The sequence below is a fragment of the Amblyomma americanum genome, chromosome 5, assembly GCF_052857255.1.
Source record: "Amblyomma americanum isolate KBUSLIRL-KWMA chromosome 5, ASM5285725v1, whole genome shotgun sequence".
Lineage (NCBI taxonomy): Eukaryota > Metazoa > Arthropoda > Arachnida > Ixodida > Ixodidae > Amblyomma > Amblyomma americanum.
The window spans coordinates 51,250,190-51,270,157 of NC_135501.1; the positions used below are offsets into that span (position 1 = coordinate 51,250,190).

The 19,968-nt window shown below is 48.0% G+C and overlaps 1 pseudogene; it reads left to right on the forward strand.

Annotated features, from left to right (window-relative positions):
* The first annotated feature begins 18,953 nt into the window (after window positions 1–18,953).
* LOC144133864 (uncharacterized) lies at window positions 18,954–19,657 on the forward strand (annotated as a pseudogene).
* The last annotated feature ends 311 nt before the right edge of the window (window positions 19,658–19,968 follow it).

Sequence of the window (19,968 nt, forward strand, 5' to 3'; positions counted from 1 at the left end):
TCGTGAAAGAAATGATAAAGATCCTTGATGTTGATATTAGAAGTTGAGAGCTGTTTCGTGGATTTTATTGGAATAACTTTATTGGAGGTAATGCAAAAAAGACGAACTGCGCAACAAGAACACGGACGAAAGGGAGGCAGACACACACTAATGCGTTAGTGTGTGTCTGCCTCCCTTTCGTCCGTGTTCTTTTTGCGCAGTTCGTCTTTTTTGCATTATGATCAGCCAACTAGCCCGACAAGTCCTGTTGTTTATTGGAGGGTTAGAACTTTTCACTTGATTAGGATCATCAGGGGTAAAGTTTCAGCCTGCCATGCAGGAATAACGCGAGACATTTGTTCCGTGCCAGCCTCGGTGACTATTGCTCGAAGGCGACCATCCAGCTTATGCGTTATTGCTGTGTAAAGATTTTTAGGCTTACCCCATTGCTTTTCTCTACACACTATGGCTACGTTTTACATGTTTATTTCTTCAGTTTCCTCGCTCGGGTTTTCACGTTACGTAGCTGATAAGTTTTGTTTTTCAAAGTTGATTTCAGTGCATTAGTAAAGGTTTTTTTTTAACACTGCAAAAGCTCCTTCTTAATCAACCTGTAGTGTGGCCGGTGACTTGTCCTTCAGAAATAACACTGGATTTAAGCGGAAAATTTACAATTCGTGGGTTTACATGTTTGCAAAGTGCTCACGCGTTCAGACACACACCGGTCCACTTAAGAGGCCACGGTCAGTCTGGACACTTGCCTTAACATCGTGATAAGTTCCGGTCGAGATCGCTTTGGTTGCGCGGTGAAGTTTGGCCCTTCGTCTTAGGACGTGCTGCACTTAATTGTTCCGACAGTGACATTCAGCCACAAGTTTGGAACAGGCTGAATCCTTCACGTTGCTTCTTCGTGGTGGCGGCTCGAAATAGTAATAGTGTGCATTACCACAGGAATTCTGCAGTCCTGTCAGCCGTCTGCGACCAGTGCCGCTACACTTAGTAGCGTTCGTTGAAGATGTGCTACTGCGCGCTCTCAAAAAGAACCAATCTCTGTAGTTGCGAGCTTGCCTACGCCATTCTGATGGCAGGATTTTTCATACTCTTATCCTGATGTTTCTCTATGGTTGAAGCTTTTGGGCACAGTAAACCGTGACTGCGAACAAGGAAACTAAATTTCAGGGGTTGACATTGAAATTCGAAGAATGCCCAATGTATTAGAAATGATTGCAAAAGGGTGCACGCTTGGCTGCGCCGGTTTGACTTTATTGCTACAGCGCAAAAAATGACTATACGAGTACACAGACACGGCGCTGTAAGTACCGCTTCATTCATTCTAGTGCAATCGGCCCTTTGTGTTTAAATGTTAATCCCAGCGCCTTAGTTTCCCTGTTTCCACTCGCTGTTTGCCACGGCCGCAAGCTTTCCTTCCGCCTCAGAGAGAAAGTTGTGCCACTAGAGATCTGGGGCTTTATCGGTATACTTCTACCATCGAGAGAACACAGCATAAGAGTATTCAAGGTCATGCTATCAAGTAGCGTAGGCAAGCTTGCCTCTACAAAGATTGGCACTTTCTCAGAACTCACAGTGCCACATCTTCAATGAATACAAACGTATGGCGGCCGTGATGGTAGACGGCTACAGGAAGGCGGACTTCCTGTGGGAGTGAAAGCTCCTAAAACTATAAGCCAACACCACGAAAAACCATTAAATTGTATTGAGCCTAGTCCACACCTAAGGTGATGTTTTCCTTTTGGAAGAAGTGCAAATTGTCTTAAGCCGAGGGCTGATTTTTATCGTGCAACCCTGGCGATCATTACCGTAACTTATCCCGATGGTGACGCAAGTTTCCCACCCGGCCGCGATCTTCTAAGCGTAGCATTGTGTTTCTGATTCTGAAGGCGTGGACGTTTTGCAAAAGTTTGAAACTGCCAGTGATAAGGTTCCGCTTAAATCCACCGAATCCTTTTAATCAACATCTCGCTGGTCCTACTATGGTTTATGGCTTATGGGGGTTAATGTGCCAAACCGACTCAGGCTATGAGGGTTTTAGTAAACCTTTCTGACGAGCTAGTTGGTACATGTTCATTTTGAATGACTGTGCACTAAATAAACGTTCACAGGAAAAAAAAAGAAGCAGGGGGGGGGGGGGGGGTGTAGAAATGAGAGGAACGAAGCGCTGCTATCCTGATGTCTACCTTTACCTCCTTTTGTTTTCTGGTGAACGTCTGTTTAACGCACAGCCTTTCACTAAAGCTATGAGTGCCGCCGTAGTGAAGGGCTCCGGAAATTCGGCCGCCTGGAGTTCTCTAACGTGCAGTGACATCGCACAGTACATGGTCCTCTAGAATTTCGCTTCCATCGGAACTCGACAGCCGCGGCCAGGATAGAACCCCCGTCTTACAGGTCAGCAGCCGAATGGCATAACCACTTTGCCACCGCGGTGGCTAACCTGGTCCTACTAAAGAAATTGGTTTTGCAGATTCGCCAAGAGAACTTTACTAATAAAAAGCGAAAAATGGAATTAAATCAACTTTAAAAAAGAAAACTGACGTTGTGATGGGTAAGGTGAGAACCCGAGAGCGGAAACTCTGCCAAAAAATTAACCTGAAAAAGCTAACCAAGTCTCTAGAAAAAGGTAGGCCTGGAAGTCGTTTTCACATCTAAATCCCATAAGTTGGATTGTCGCATGTGCGCGATAGTCACCAAAGATGGCACATGCAGAGGTTTTACATTATTCCGGCAGGATTAGATGAAACTCTTACCCATTCATGATCCCCATGAAGTGAACCAGGTAATCAAGTTCTTCCAAGAAAATCCAGAAAACGCCTTCTGAACTTACTCTATCGAAATAAAGTATCTCTATAATTACCTTTGCCAAAAGAAACTACTACATTTTGTAGAAAAGCGCACTGACTGTTATGGCAAGGTAGCATTCCAGAATGCTGCAGGCATCAGTAATGGCAACTTTGTTGAGGCCCTGACTTTTTGTCTGAAAGTAACTCTCCTTTCTCTTTCATATTTGATATCCTCACCCCTTTCTTCCCCGTGTAGGGTAGCAAACCGATTATTCATCCGGTTAACCTGCCTGCCTTTCCTCTTCTTTCTTCTCCTCCTCAACATTTTCAACTGAAAACAGTCCGTCTACCTCCAAACAAATGTCGTCTGCATTAGCTCATGAACAGCACCGCTCTTAACTCAAATTAAACTCGGGCACCATAAGAGGCTACATAAAAAAGAACTAAAAGGTACTAGTGTGTGGCGGGTATTCAGACTTTTAGATGATTTTTTTTTAGTTTTCATGAGATGTACATTGACTGACGCAGAGGCCTTGGGCTCCAAAGTTATAACGGTTTTTTAAGTGAATTTACCAGCTTCCCTTGACCCATGAATTGCATACTGAAGGAACTGTAGGGTATTTAGACCTTTCCTTGCGCTTCTGTGATTGCTATGTGTGCTGGCGATACAAGCCAAGGAGCCAGGAGCCTCTTATGTCATTCCCTTGTGTCCATTCCAAACTTGTCAAGCGTGCTATTGCATAATTCCGTTTCTGAAACGCCTTGAAGAAATTGCGCAGACATACATCGCAAGACAGCTTTTTAAACTAAGTATAACACCAAGAGGCACCAGGATAGCCAACTTAATTTCTAACCTCTATCTCAGAGAACCTCTTAAAAGATATCTGGAGTTTAGGCCGCTGTTGAGCTGTGAAGGCAACGAGATGGGAAACGAAAGGTCGCTGTTATCCCGTACTTGTAGACGGTTTCACGCGAGCTCAAAAGGGTGAATTCAGGGGTCAATGTGAATGTTGTCTTTTCTGCACCCAATAAGCTCCGAAAGATTTGTCACATGGTAAATTTTTTCGGCACAAGTAAGGAAGTCGGCGCCAAGAACTACCAAAAATATTTGTACAATGAGCTAGCAATGTTGTATACTGGATTCCGCTCTCATGTGGCAAGCCCATCACGAGGCAAAGAGGTCAACGCCTCAGTGACCGGCTATGGGAAGATAATGACAACGTGAGCAACACTCCAGCCGGCTATCTGGGCATTCACTGCAGTTTGTCCAGCGATAGCTCGGCTGTGCTTGGTTTGTCAAACAGAGAAGGTCTTGGGTTTGCAGAGATTTTGCTTCTTTCTTTCTAGGTAGACTCTGGCTGCATCTGTCGCCGGGCACGCTGCTGTTCGCGCCGCTTGGTGCGGGAGCGCCGGTTTCCGTGAGCCCACTGCACGTGCGCCAGCGCCATCTATTGAGAGGCCCTGTTCGGTCCAGCACACGTGAAAAGCGCACCATTCGCAGCACTTTCATTGCCCCTTCGTGGGTGCGCTGGCTGCCCCAAGCGGAGGCCTGGCTTTGCTGAGATTGAAGGTGAATTTGACTGAATTTAATGTGAAATTGAAGGTGAATTGACTCTGTGGAGTTGTGCTTCACGTAGAGAGCTTTCTCTATAAAATAAAGGTGGAAATATTTCACAGATAGCCGCATCAAAATCACAAGAGAGGCTACTGAAGCACCGAAGTTTGCGCCAGTTGGTAATGGTCTATCTTGAGAAAACGAAGCAGCACGAAAAAACGGGGAGGAAAAAGACACACATACGACAGGACGAATGCTGCACTTCCAAGTGCAGCATTCGTCCTGTCGTTTGTGTGTCTTTTTCGTCCCCGTTTTTTCGTGCTGCTTCGTTTTCTCAAAAAGGCTACTGAAGCCTACAAAATTCATAGACGCCAAGCCCAATGCGTAAGTACTGCATCAAGAGCTCAGTCAGAAAATTGATGCGCTTTATTATCATAAAGATCGAGAGGAAAATGCGCGTTTGCCATGTGCAGAACTCTTGTGGTTTGATTCATGTCATATTTTGTGTGTATATTTCAGATTTTTCGGCACAGTATTTAAGCAGTGGAAAACACTCGACAAAAATCAGTTATAAGTTCAGTGCCGTGTCTGCGTTATCGCAGTTGCTATAACGCTGACCAACGCCTTCGTTTATTTCTTCGAACTGGCTTATATAAGCACTAATCTCTTGACAAAACATAGGAGCAAAACACAAGAGACGGGTAGTCGTGGTACGGATTCCTGAATTATTTTCTTTATCTCTGTTGTCCGTGGCCTTGTGCCTCTTAATCCAGTTCGAGGCTATAACGCATTTCCTTAGTGAAAATGACAGCATAATTGGTGCTGGAAATTCTGATGAACGTCCTGGAAACGATGATGGCAGTGATGGAAAATGTTGGCAATAATGGAAGTAATGCTGAGCATCCTGGATAGATGTTGGATATGTGGGAGGCTAAAAATCATGGCGACGGTATTGGAGAGATCGGTGGGCTCATGGCAGGTATGATGATGTCTTTGTCGGCTCATGGTGGTGAATAAGGCGGCAAAGCCGGGCTTGAGGGCACGTGCTGGTCATAGTGTTTGTAGCTGGAACAGATAGCGGTGACAATGGAACCAAAGCTGGAGGGTGTGAGTCAACTGAATTTAATTAAGAAACACTCCACGATAGCTTGGTGTGGTCTATTGTTTTCTAGTGTCAACACAAAACGTGACCTGTTCTGATGTTACTGCCGGACAGTTATAGTGTGTTAACATGCTTCATGAGTGTTACGCAAAAAAAAACTTACGAGCAACTTCATGCAGAATATTCTCATTGAAATAAAATGGCGGCTTACAAAAATATCTGACAGAACAATAGGTCAGTGCAGCTTCACCCAAAACGACAGCCCTTCAAATTCCCTAAATTTCCTGAGCGAACTATAGCTAGTAGATAATATTGCTACGGTTGTGCTTGTGCTTGGAACGCTCGTGCTTGGTGCGCTCGCGCTTGGAACGCGAAGAGGACGAAGTGCGTTTCTGCTGCTGGGCTTCGCGTGCCCGGTTGTTCGGCTGCGTGGCTGTAAGCTGTTTCCCTGTAAATATATTTTTCCCTTTTGGTGTGCACATCTTCACGTTACATTATTGGTGTGAGGTGCTGGGTACAGCCACAGCAAGCACGGAACTTCGCAGCGGTCGTCAGCTCGCCGGCTCTTCAACCATGACCAGCGAAGGGGCCGCTCCGTCGGCGTCCGCCAACCCGGCGTTCATCATTGCCCATCCGAGAGATCCTGGGACCTTCAACGGAAGGGACGGCGTCGACGTGGAGGACTGGCTCGCAATGTACGAGCGCGTGAGCACACACAACAGGTGGGACCCGACCCTAAAGTTGGCCAACGTCATCTTCTACCTGACGGGCACTGCCAGGGTATGGTTCGAGACCCACGAGGATGAACTCACCAGCTGGGATCTCTGCAAGCGCAAGCTTTGTGACCTGTTTGGTAAGCCATTCGGGCGTCAGCTCGCTGCGAAGAAGGAGCTCGCATGCCGTGCACAAACGTCCACAGAGTCCTATGTATCATACATTCAGGACATATTAGCTCTCTGCATGAAAGTCGACGGCACTATGTCAGAGTGCGACAAAGTAGGTCACGTGCTCAAAGGCATCGCAGATGACGCCTTTAACCTTCTTGTATACAAGGACTGCGGAACGGTTGACGCAATCATCAAGGAATGCCGCCGGTTCGAACAAGCGAAGAGCCGCCGAATTTCTCCGCAGTTCACGCGGTTGCCGAATACGACTGCGACGTCGTCCTGTGTAGACTCGACTCCACCGAGCCGTCTGCCGACATCTGAGAGCCTGACACGACTTGTGCGCCAAGAAGTAGAGGCAATGTCCCCCGTTGCGTTTCATCCACCCGCAACAGACAGTACTCCAGCAGTATCCCTTATACAGGCTGTCGTTCGCAAAGAATTTGCCAATCTTGGGATTCAACCTGTTTGCTCAGTTAGTGCCCCATATGCTCGCCGCATGTCCCCGGAGCTCGGTTCTGAACGTGCATACTACCCTCGACGCAGCCGCAATCCAGATGAATGGAGAACACCTGATGACAGGCCCATCTGCTTTAACTGCTCCCGAGTTGGCCACATATCTCGACACTGCCGAAGCCGTCCGTCCTCGACCTACAGCCGCTACCCGCCGGGTTCTGCATATTCCCGCCGCTCTCCCTCGCCCTCGGAAACGACCTCTTCTGGCCACCACGCTCAGACCCCGCTTACCAACCGTTCGTCGTCACCTCAGCGCCGTCGATCTCCATCGCCCCGACCTCGCCGCCCTTCGTCGCCGGCCCCATATGCCCGCTCCCGGTCGGAAAACTGATGGCTGCAGCGTCTGGGGGTGATGCTGCTCTGACGACCCGACCAGAAAACCCTCCTTTAACTCTTCATGCTCATCGGAACATCCTTAACGTCGACGTGGACGGGGTCCCTGTTACCGCTCTGATCGACACTGGAGCGCAGGTCTCAGTCATGAATGCTCGTCTTCGCCGTCGCCTAAGGAAAGTGCTCACTCCTGCCCCCTCAACTGTGGTCCGTGTTGCAGATGGCGGTATGTCTATTGTCGTCGGAATGTGTACTGCTCGTGTTTCAATAGCCGGCCGCCATACTTCTGTGCTCTTCACTGTCCTCGAACACTGCCCTCATGACATCATTCTCGGCCTTGACTTTCTCACCGACCATTCCGCCCTTATAGATTGCGCCACAAGCATCGTTCAACTCGCTCTACCTGTTCCTTCAGAGCCACCGGATCCAATTGTTCACCGACTGTGCACCGCCGACTTTGTCCGCCTGGACCCCGATGCCGCCACTTATGTCCGTTTCTCCTCGGTCCCGCCAGTTCGCGATGGTGACTACATCATTACTCCGGTTCCTGATGTGCCCTTTACACGCAGTGTTGCCCTTGCGCATACAGTTGTCACCATGTCGGCAAATCAAGCGTCCCTTCCGGTTCTCAACTTTGCCTCTTACGTTCAGCCGCTCCCACAAGGTATGTCGCTCGCCACGCTGTGCCCTGCTGCCGAATGCGTCGTATCGGCGGTGAGAAGCGTCCCACCCTCGTCGAACTGCCGCGACTCTGACGTCCCACCACCTGATGAATATGCCAAAATGATTGCTGCTGACCTCTTACCAGGGCAAGCTCACGACCTTCGGTATCTTCTGTCGTCTTTTCGCGACATCTTTGACTTCGATGACCGCCCTTTGGCTCGAACATCTGTGGTCACGCATCGCATCAACACCGGTGACGCAGCTCCTATTCACAGACGACCCTACAGAGTGTCCAGTACAGAACGCACCATCATACAGCAAGAGGTGGACAAGATGGTCAGTAAAGACATCATAGAGCCCTCGTCGAGCCCTTGGGCCTCACCAGTTGTGCTGGTTAAAAAGAAGGACGGCAGCTGGCGCTTTTGCGTTGATTACCGGCACCTAAACAACATAACAAAAAAGACGTCTATCCACTCCCAAGAATAGACGATGCTTTGGACTGCCTTCACGGAGCCAAATTTTTCTCTTCAATTGACCTTCGGTCCGGGTATTGGCAAATCTCTGTTGATGACAATGACCGCGAAAAGACGGCATTCGTCACACCGGACGGCTTATATCAGTTTAAAGTTATGCCATTCGGTCTCTGTAATGCGCCAGCTACCTTCGAAAGAATGATGGACTCCTTGCTTCGCGGCATTAAATGGTCCACATGTCTATGTTACCTCGACGATGTTGTGGTTTTTTCGCCCACGTTTACCACGCACCTCGAAAGACTGGCGAGCATTCTTTCTGTCTTCCGTCGAGCCGGGCTACAGCTCAATTCGTCGAAATGTCAATTCGGTCGCCGCCAACTCACCATTCTCGGACATCTAGTCGACGCTTCTGGTGTCCGCCCGGATCTTGTTAAAGTTAAAGCCGTCAAGGACTTCCCTATTCCCCAGTCGTCTACGGATGTGCGCAGCTTCGTCGGCCTCTGCTCGTACTTCCGCCGTTTCATCAAAAATTTTGCCGGCACCGCTCGCCCCCTGACCGCCCTTCTAAAGAAAGACACCCCTTTTACCTGGGGCCCTGCCCAAGAGGAGGCCTTTTCTTCGCTAGTCGACTTACTCACCTCCCCACCTATTCTGGCCCATTTTGATCCGTCGGCTCCGACTGAAGTTCGCACAGACGCCTGCGGTTATGGGATTGGCGCCGTGCTAGCCCAACGTCACCAAGGGCAAGAACGCGTTATTGCGTATGCCAGCCGCCTCCTTTCTACAGCTGAGCGAAATTACTCAATTACAGAGCGCGAGTGTCTAGCTCTTGTTTGGGCCATAGCTAAGTTCCGACCGTACCTGTTTGGCCGTCCATTCTCCGTAGTGACCGATCACCACGCCCTTTGTTGGCTGTCTTCACTGAAAGACCCCACAGGCCGGCTCGGACGTTGGACGTTGCGCCTCCAAGAGTATTCTTACACTGTTCATTACAAGTCAGGGCGTCTCCATCAAGACGCCGACTGCCTGTCTCGGCACCCTGTACAGCCGCCTGATCCTGGAGACAACGACCTCGGCCCGTGCCTGTTCGCTATCTCCGATCTGGTTAACATCGCGGACGAGCAGCGACAAGACTCTTCCTTGCGTATTCTCATTGATCGCCTCAACTGTGCCAGCCGAGATCCTTCATTGCAACTGTTCGTCATTCAGGATGGCGTCCTATACCGCCGCAACCTTCGTCCTGACGGACCTCCGCTCCTGCTAGTCGTTGCCCAGCGTCTCCGTTCATCTGTCCTAGCGGAACTACACGACCTACCGACCGCAGGCCACCTCGGCGTCTCCCGCACATACGATCGGGTCCGACGCCGCTTCTTTTGGCCTGGTCTGTACCGCTCTGTTCGGCGTTACGGACGGACCGCGGCCGCTACTTTTTGTCCCGAGTAGTTGACGATATCCTCCGGTCCTGTGGCACGCAGCATAAGCTCACTACAGCTTACCATCCCTAGACGAACGGGCTTACCGAGCGCCTCAACAGGACTCTGACCGATATGCTATCCATGTATGTCTCGCCCGACCACCGCGATTGGGACGTTGCCTTGCCTTATGTAACATTTGCTTATAATTCGTCGCGGCATGATACCACCGGCTATTCTCCTTTCTACCTTCTGTTTGGTCGGCATCCTGCGCTGCCATTGGATACATTGCTACCGAGTTCTACTGCCTCGACCACAGAGTATGCACGTGACGCCATCTCCCGAGCAACTATGGCCCGTGAAATCGCCCGAGACCGGCTCACCGCATCTCAGACCTACCATAAGTCAGTTTACGACCGCCGGCATCGCCCAGTACACTATCCGCCGGGCTCACTCGTCCTCCTTTGGTCTCCTTCTCGCCATGTCGGTCTCTCTGAGAAACTTCTACGTCAGTACAGTGGCCCTTATCGAGTTCTCCGTCAGGTGACCGACATGACCTACGAGATTACACCTCTTCATGCTCCGACGTCGTCCACTAGCCCTTTGACTGACGTCGTTCACGTAGTCCGTCTCAAACCGTACCACACGCCTGCTACATCATCCACTTAGCACCGGGACGGTGCTTTTGCCGCCGGGAGTTATGCTACGGTTGTGCTTGTGCTTGGAACGCTCGTGCTTGGTGCGCTCGCGCTTGGAACGCGAAGAGGACGAAGTGCGTTTCTGCTGCTGGGCTTCGCGTGCCCGGTTGTTCGGCTGCGTGGCTGTAAGCTGTTTCCCTGTAAATATATTTTTCCCTTTTGGTGTGCACATCTTCACGTTACATTATTCTTCTAGAGAGATAGTATTCCTGACTTCTCAAGATATACGAGTACAGTATAATTGAATGTCCCCCCCCCCCCCCCCCCGAAAACATGTTATGAAAGCCCGATTGAGCCTACGCTAATAGGTAATATCTGAAGGATCGATTATGGCAAGACGCTATTGTAATCTGCAGCAGTTGTTCACCCTTTCTCAGCAATCTTGTTGCAATTGGTGTTGAGAAGCGATTCTTTATGATGCATGTCGGAGCACTCGGTGTGCTGATTGTTATTGCCATCTATTGCGCCACAGCAACTGCAGCTTTGATGCTGAAGTGCGCACCACACGTAAGACTCGCAAAGATGGTTCCATGTTGCTGAGACGTGATTGGTTATGGTAGTCTGCTAAGTTCAAGGTGATGCATGTACGCCGGCGGTGACTACACCCTGTCGGTGTTCTGGAGGCATACGTGCCAAGCGTGCGCTGCAAGAACCCTTGTCATCGTGCCCCTTCGGATTATGTACCACCACACGCAAACTTAACACGAATTCTGGAGCGCGTGCACGGCTTGGACTGCCATTATCGGCGCTGAGTGCTACCTTCTCTGCCCGAGACGATGCTGCACGGTGTGTTTGTAGCGGCTGACGATAGCGGTTGGGCTTCAGCCATCCTACCACGGCGAACACCGAGAGGCTTTAATGTCAGTCCAAGCCACAAATTTGAGCTTTCGTGTTAAGTTCTCGGGAGCGTGGTACATGCACGTTCTAAAAGGGCTGTATACGGCACGGGGAAGCGAGAGCGTAACGTGAGACGACGTGTAATCTTTCACGAAAAAGCTGTTCAACAACGTTGTTCAGCTTCATATTATCTGCATGCAGGCAGTTAAAGTACAGCCAACAATGAAGATTTATTTATTTATTTATTTATTTATTTATTATATATACCGCAATCCAATGGAGGGATATTGCCATGGTAGGAGTATATAAAAAAGTATACATTTCTAGGGAAGGAGATAAATGAAAACAATGACATGTTTCAGCAATGAAGTCAAGAATAGAAAGCACAATAAAATGTGCCTCGACAGAAACTTATTGGCAACCTTTAGACGACGTTCATATGATATCAGGGATGGTTGAAGAGCTTCGTTGTTTTTAAGTAAATTCCAGTCAGTGACAGTTGTTGGGAAAAATGAGTACTTAGAGGTGTTATTATTTGTTCGAAAAGGAGTTTATCAGCTTATGACGCTTGCTTGTACCATACCCAGATGAGAATCTTTGTTTACGAAAAGCACGTTGTATGGTTCGTTCATAACATGATACAAAAATGTAAGACGTGACACGTTATTTCTGTTAACTAACGACACTAAACTTCTTGTTGGTAATTCGCTTGTAAATGCTTTCCGAAAGGTTTTGGGTATAAAGCGAATGCTTCATATTGGTTTGTGTGTACGGCAATCAAATTATGACTGCATATTCCAGTATTGGAAGTGCGATCTAGTATTGGAAGTGCAACTCAGAACGCCCGACGCTCGTTTCAACGCTGCCGCTTCGCCCACCATCCTGCCGATGGAAAATTTGAAAGAGCAGTCACCATTTTTGTTCAACTACCTATGCTCTGCGGTTAAAGGGTTGGGTATTCGTGATGTCAGGCTGATCTCCGACAACAAAAAAACACGAACTCAGACTCATGCAAGCGTACGGCCTGCAATCGGCCTATCACGCGAATCAGCACCGCAGCATTCTGATGCTGCCGTCAGAACTCCAGCAGTTTTCAATCGCAGTGCAAGCAACAGGTCATTAATACGCGAGTAGCAATTATTTGCGATTTCTGCTATTTGTGCGGCCGCCGGTACGCCGAACGGCCTATTATAACACTAAAAACAAAGTAAAAAGTTTCCAAGTGTCTTGTCAAGAATGATACTGAAACAGAAACGAAATTTTACTGCCACGCTGGTGCCGATAAATATTTTGCTGGTGGTTAGAGACGCCGAACAGAAGAGGGCGCTTTTCTTGCATCTACCGCGACTTCGTTCTGTGCTGAGTGCTTTTGTATTATTGGTTTGTTTTTGGAAGGGTACTTTTGTACACTGTGTACGGCGGTAGTTTCAAACCGTGGCAAGTGCAGAGAGGCCCGGCGGAGGTGGCAGGACAGAGGGATTGCCGTACAGCTTGGTTTAGACATTCTGGTGGTATTTTGTGTTAGGCGATTGACCGGACGAATATTCAGCATGCTAGGGAAGCCAGGGGGATGAGGAGCTAGTGCTTTGCGAGTAGTTCAAGCATTGGTGTTATTTGAACGAGACTAACTTCAAGAGTTCCGTCGACGACGAGGAGGCTAGCTTCTCCGGCCGGCTGTGTTAAGTGATTTGAGGAGGCCGTTTGGACGATGGAAGGAGGAATGAGCAGCCAGGCCTAAGGAACTCAAAGGAGACTTGTTGGTTTAGGGAGAGAGAGGATTGAGCTACAGACTCAGGTCGCCGAGAAGTTTAAAAGGCAATAGGATAAGGCCAACCTGTAACAACGAATAGTCGGCGAGCTGAAAAAAGAGCGGGAATAGTGGGCCGAGTTGAAAGAAATGGTGGGGGCGTTCATTACATGGCCGTTGGTCAACCCCGAGTCGGATTAAAAGCCAGCGCTAAAAAACATAAACAGAGGACGAGGCGAGACACACGGAAGGTGCTGATCCCTGTGTCTCGTCTCGTCCTCTCTCTGTTTTTTAGCAGTGGTTTTTAATATGATGGATCACCACCAACTCGCTCACTCCTCAGTTCTCCCCGAGTCGGAGCAGCGTCAAGTGGAGGGCGAGGACAGCATTGGGCCCATAAAGTCCGTACAACCGACGGCGGGAGGTAGTGATAGCAGGGAGGCTCCACGAGCCTACAGCGCGGCAGCGCAGCAGGCTGTGAGTTGGGCAGAGAGAAAGGTAGCAACGGGCCGGCGAAGAACGGCAATAGTTACGGCGGCAGGAGGACCAGATAGCGTGAACAGGATGGAAATATTCGGCGGCTGAATGTGAATGATTTGAGCGCAGAAGGGTCGTGGTGGTGGGGGATTCGAATGACAAGTGCACGACCAACGGAATGATCAAAGCCCAGGAGGTGATATGAAAAAAACATGGACAACGAAAACCTTGTCGCTTTCAACGCTAGTTTAAATGACGTGCTGAAGGGAAGAGCCAGAACCTCGATAGACCGTCCGAGATGTGGTTGCGGAAGTTTATAATCCCCTGAGAGGGTGCATGTGGCCATAGCTTCAATACCAGAGGTCAAAGGATAGTCTAGCATGATGGAAAAGCTTGATGGAAAAAACGCTAACCCCGACGATAAGGTTATGCACCGTTGACTAGGGTACGGTGTAATTGTCTATAAGAGGAAAGTGTACGAGGCCAGCTGCCACGCTCTAGCACAAGATTACCCTCACTACAGAGGCGACACTGGGAAGATGACAGGTAGTGGGGTAGGTCGCCAGGCAGCAGATGTTTGGGGCCCTGAGGGCATAAGTGCTAAAAGAATCAAGATCAAAGAAACGTAGGAGCCATAGGAGCAGAAATTTACAGGCGACTACGTTAATCGGTAATGGAGTTTTAAACGCAGCTATTCACACGCTACGTGCCAGCGCTGGCAGGTGGCGCCTTACGCTGCTAGCCAACCTCCAGGATGTTCCCGTGGCAACGATGTTTCCACTTGTGCATAACGCCGATCCCGCCGTGGCAGGTAGCGTATCTCTCTGCTACTACCTGCCACCTGTCAAGCCTCGTGCTAAGCCGATTACACTGGCGACAAAAATGACTACGAGGCTGAACACAGTAACGAGCGCATAAAAACTTTGCTCTAAAATAGACGTAAACGCCGCTGGCAAGTTATTTGATACGTAGAGTATATTAACAAACAAGGGCGATGGAATAGGCTGTAATGGGAGGGAAAACGAGAGCAGTTAACTTAGGAGGAATTATTGGCATATAGGTGCAGGCACATTTTATGTATATAGAGCAAGCACCCTGTAATTATGACCACACATGGGAATATTGCAATTGAACAGAGGGCAGAAGAAAGGGCGCGAGGTTGGGTCATACATTCATAAAGTATGGACGGCCTATGAATAGAAGGAACATTTATGGCTAAAATGTAAAGTGCAAAAGGAAAAGGAAAAGAAAATTCGTTTCTCACCAATTTAGGGAGTAATTCTGTATTTATCAGCATCACACCAATCACAAGCCGTTCCAGGCAAGAGGACCTTTATTTGTACCACCTGCAAGTGTCTTCAGAGGAAACCAGTTACATGGTACAGGTATACCAAAAGCTCGTTTGCCATGTCACTCGCACCCTTGTGAAGAATTTACTTGGCCTGAGAACCACGGAATGGACATGTAAAAGAACCCTGCTCGCAAAAGACCGCCATCCTCTTCTTGGGCAACATCAGTTTTTGCATTGCTCATAGAGAATGGTGCTCCTGTGAGCCTCTTCCCCTGAATCGCCGCCACATAGGATGGGTATCATCATTGCCTTAAACGACTGGATGTATCATTTACAACTCAAATTAGGTAGTGTGCCACTAGTTAAGCGTTTGCAGAAGTCTAATTGAGCGGCTGCTTGAAAAGCCACAATTGTTTTTTTGTTTCGGGGGCTGCGGTAGTCAATTTCTGAAGTGCCCGTGCAAGGCCACTGTGGCATCTTTCTTTCGTTAATTAGACCGCACTTTCGAAACACAGAGACCCGGCTAGAAAGAATAGTAAAATAGCCACTTAAATTCCGGATCTGACATATTTATACACTGTAAAGTACACAAAATAACTGGTTTTTCACTGCCTCTTGCAGCACTTATGCTTCCTGTGTGGTTTTTGCAAGGCATGCATAATGTCACCTTATAAAACAAGAGGAAAAGGTGCTTCTTTCACTGCACATCTAGCATTTTTGTGGTATTGTGACAAACAGGGTGGCATGTTCAGTTAAACACCTGAAAGGTTGAGTTTAGCTATGAGAAATTTTGCACTGCAAAGCAGTGGATTAAACGCGACCAAAAGAGGCTCTTAAGTGTGCGCTAGGGCTACATCAAATGGAGCTTTTTGGATTTTTGCAACGAAATGTGGCTGTACATCATCATCATCATCCAACTACGCACACTGCAGGGCAGTGGCACCTCCATATAGGTCCATTTAACCCTGGACTGTCCCAGATGAGGCCATCATATCCCGGAAAACTTCTTAATCACCTACCCTTCTGTACGACTAAACCAATTAGCCTTCGGCCCTCAGTCCCAGCGGCTGCGGAGCAACTGACCAAAGCGGCGGTAGGACCTGGGACGCAGCGGAGGGTACTATCCGGATTAGTCTTCGTTGGAAATTGTACCTTGCAAAGTTTAACGCTAGAACCTTATCCAGTGGCTGCTGCGGAAGGAATTCAAACCTGCAAATTGGGCGCAGCAGTCAAATGCCATTGTCACTGGGCCACCTCAACAAGACTGAGAAAAAAAGATGGCTCGGTTTTAGCAACGCTAGTATTGGACTGGACGTTCGTCCGCTGCATTCAATCCTGTGCACGCATGCTGCCCTAATTACCGTTGCCTCTGCTGAGTTATTTGCGTTTTAGGTGCAAGTCCACTCGATAAACAGCTTGCTTTCTTGGAACTGTGTCAGCGTTAGTCCTGTCTTTACGTGCATGTACAGCAGCAAATAATATTAGCTATGAGGAAAATAAATGAGCAGGAACAGTCTCACTCAATTACTGCATCTCAATGCTGTATTCTAATAGCTGACAGGTGATTATTGATCATCCCAAGTCTTCGAAGAGGCTGCATGAAATATCGCATTGACATAAAACTACATATCAACGATCGTATTAGAGTTTTTCTAGTGGATAACGTGACCAAAACATCAAGTTGAACTCACAGTCTCTGTTCGGTCGATGATGCCGAAACCGAAATCGAAACAGAATAAGGTAAGAAATACAATTATAAATTATTTAGCGGCTTTCGGGAAATACCGCCCGATAATCTATGTATTTTAATGTCTAACGCAATGTTTCACAGAAGAAAAGGCCCAATAAAATTAAGTGTATATAGTCTTTTAACGTGCACTGATATCGTAAAGCACGTGTGCGCCTTTGGTGTTTCGCCTCCACCCAAACCAGACCGCCACGACCGTATTCGATCCCGGAAACTCCGGCTCAGTAGCCGAGCGCCGTAACCACTGAGCCACTCTGACGCACGCTCTCTCAGACTTCTCGGTGTGCACCACTACCGTGTCGTAAGTGTATGGATGTCGGTATGAGTAACAGAAGTTACAGAGAGATGCAGTAGTAGGGGGTTCCAAAATAATGTGCCCGCCGGGGCGGATCAGTGGTTAGCATGGGTTCGAACCAGATTTTTTCGGGCGCACATCGGGTTCACGTCTTCTGGGTTCAGTTCCCGGTTCGACTATTAGCCCTGAGAACGAACACTGGCGCCGTTGCGATCGCCGCAGTGTGACGTCACGGCCAGGACTCGGTCATCCTGGCGGCCGGCGCGCTGGCTGTTTTCGTTCGTTTTCTCGCGCTAATTCGCGCGCTAATTCGCAGTCATGGTGACTTTCTGCTCAGTGCCGCAGTGCAAATCACGTAAAGAAGCCGGTGTTAGCTTCCACTTCTACCCGATGTCGCCAAAAATGAAGAAGGCTTGGATGATTAATTTAAAAATGGGGAAGCAATCGTCAGCGTCGGCTGTTGTGTGCAGCAAGCATTTTAAAGAGGAAGACTTTGTGTACCCGGTTAACAAGACACCAGGTGAGTCCTCTGCCGACACTTTTCCGTGCTGGTTGTCAGCGAGTCTCTTTATAATCATCAGGTTACAAGTACAGGAAGCTGGTGCCGGAAGCTATTCCATCCGTCAATCTTCCTGTGCGTCCAAGTGATGCAAGGCGATCGCACCTGGGATTGACGAGGCGGCGGCGTAAGTCAGTCATATCTTGTTCAAATTGTCCTTCACTCTATTTTTCGTCACTGAATGTTCAGGCGTTTATTTAAACCACGCGAAGTGACCGAAAACGGCTTCCACGGTAGCCAAACGACTAAGATGGATCAGCCGTGGCGATTCTTCTAGTCGCGTATGAGAGTACTCACGGCAGAGCTTTTCTCATGCTCGATCATGCAGGAAGATTTGATATAACATACAAAGAGCCGTTACGGGTCTGTAAACTACGCCAGTTGTACAAGGCAATGCTAAGGTAGGATTTTTTTTCGGGGGTACGGCGCGCAAGCTTTGGGACGGGCCCCGTGGGGCCCTCCCTTGGCTACGTGCCTGACTTGTACTGTGATGTGCTTTAAGATTACCCGAGATGTACAGCTGGTCAGTGCTATTTTCATCTGAGAGTATGCCCGGACTGTGTTAATTAGACCTTCATCGATTCCCCGTAACAATTTGATTAAAATTCTAGGTGACAAAGGAGTTCCCACAAGAACATTTCAGCTCTGCACACACATGGACGCATTGGCGACACACGAAAACGGGACCGGAAGTGAAAGTTCGACCGCCGTTCCAATGGAATCTGCTGCACGATCAGACGAGGAGGTGGTACACATGGAGTGCGATGGTATATTTAGTCTATTCCGCCCATGTGAACATTCATGTTGTTGTGGCTGAGCATTTGTAGGGCGTATGCGAAATACAGGACCCTCCTTTTGGTAAAAAAAATTGCATTGTGCTTAGCGCTATCCATGATACAGTACTGCACAAAAATTCCTAGGCTCAAAGCATTATAAATGGCTAGCTTAAGCTCCTCACCATTAATTTTGACCAAAGCGACATGATGCTACCCCAATGTAATCTTATGCCACTGACAGCTAGGACAAGTGACCCCGTGGTACAAAATATAAAGCCACAGGTATTAATTACCTCAGTAACTACACAAGAAATCTCTTCTGCCCACTCGCATCACCCCAATTAGCAGAAAATGACGTATGTGTTGAAATTTAGAATTATCCCTGTATATGCACAGAGTATATTAGATGACACGCATTATCCTGCTGTTTATTTTTCTTTCAATGCTTTAGCTGTTCCAACACAGAGTCTAGACCACCACGCAGCAAGTTCAGAAGGTACTGACCAGTTTCGTTTTTCACATGCAGCTGTTTTTTTTTACATTGCTTCTATTTTTTCTTCCAGAGGTTACCTTGCAGGTGCAGAAGCTTTGCAAAGATGCTGGAGTACAAGTGAATACAAAAAATGGCATTTTCAAACGTGAACAGCTCATAACTATTTCAAAAATTTCAGATGAAAGTGGCTTGCTTGTGCTCACAGGGATAGGATCCTTTGAGTTGTTTTATAACATCACAGAATTGCTCACAGAAGCACGTGTCTTGCAGACAACCCGCAGCTTCTGTATAAGCAATGATGACGCTGTCCTCTTAACATTCATGAAGTTGTATCATGATCTAACTTTCTCACTGCTGGCTGTGCTGTTTCAAGTTCACCGCACAACTGCGTCTAACATGTTCAGAGAGTCCATTGTGATCCTGGCCAGCATTTTAAAGCACGCAGTATTTAGGCCAGAAAAAGCCTGCGTGGTCACCTGCCTCACAACTTACTTCAAGGAGACAAGGACACGAGAATGGTGCTCGACTGTACAGAAATAGAAATTGCGCGGCCAAAAGACCTCACCTCACGACCGCTAACATACAGCCATTACAAACGTACCTACACTGCGAAGGTGCTGGTGAGCGAGACTCCAGGCGGTCTAATTAGCTATATATGCCCAGCATATGGTGGGAAAGCATCGGATACATATATCACAAAACACTGCAAAGTGCTCGACAAGTGTATGCCACATGTTGACAGCGTCATGGTCGATACAGGATTTCTTATCAGTGAACTGATCAGACCTCCCTTTCTTATGGAAAAACAGCTGACATCAGAGGAGGCAAAAAATAATCAGTCGATCGCAAGCGCTCGTGTGCATGTAGAAAGAGCCATTCAAAGAATGAAACTCTTTCGTATTTTGAGAAATAGGTTCGATCTCGACCTTCTGACATCCATAGACAACATTCTCATAGTAATTGCTGGCACAGTGAACCTATCGAAGCCTTTGTTTAAGGATAACAAGTTTCTCTTCCGCTCCTAGGTCACTAGGTTTGAGTGTATGGAGTAAACAGATCAGTGTGGTATGTTTCATGTGTGTTGTAAATTATGCATTACTGTCATATCATCTTCATTTGTAACATTCAGAACAGTATGTAATCAGTAAATACTTCACTCCCTGAGCTTATTGTTTCTTCAAAACACAGTTATATCACAGATCCACAGTAGAGAGGGGGCAGGAAGATGGGATTCTTGACAACACATAACAAAGTGAACAGGAATTGAAGGGGAGCTTCAGTACGCTAGCCAATGATTTCACAAGAGGGCTTCGTTTCCACAGGTCCTCTTGTCAAA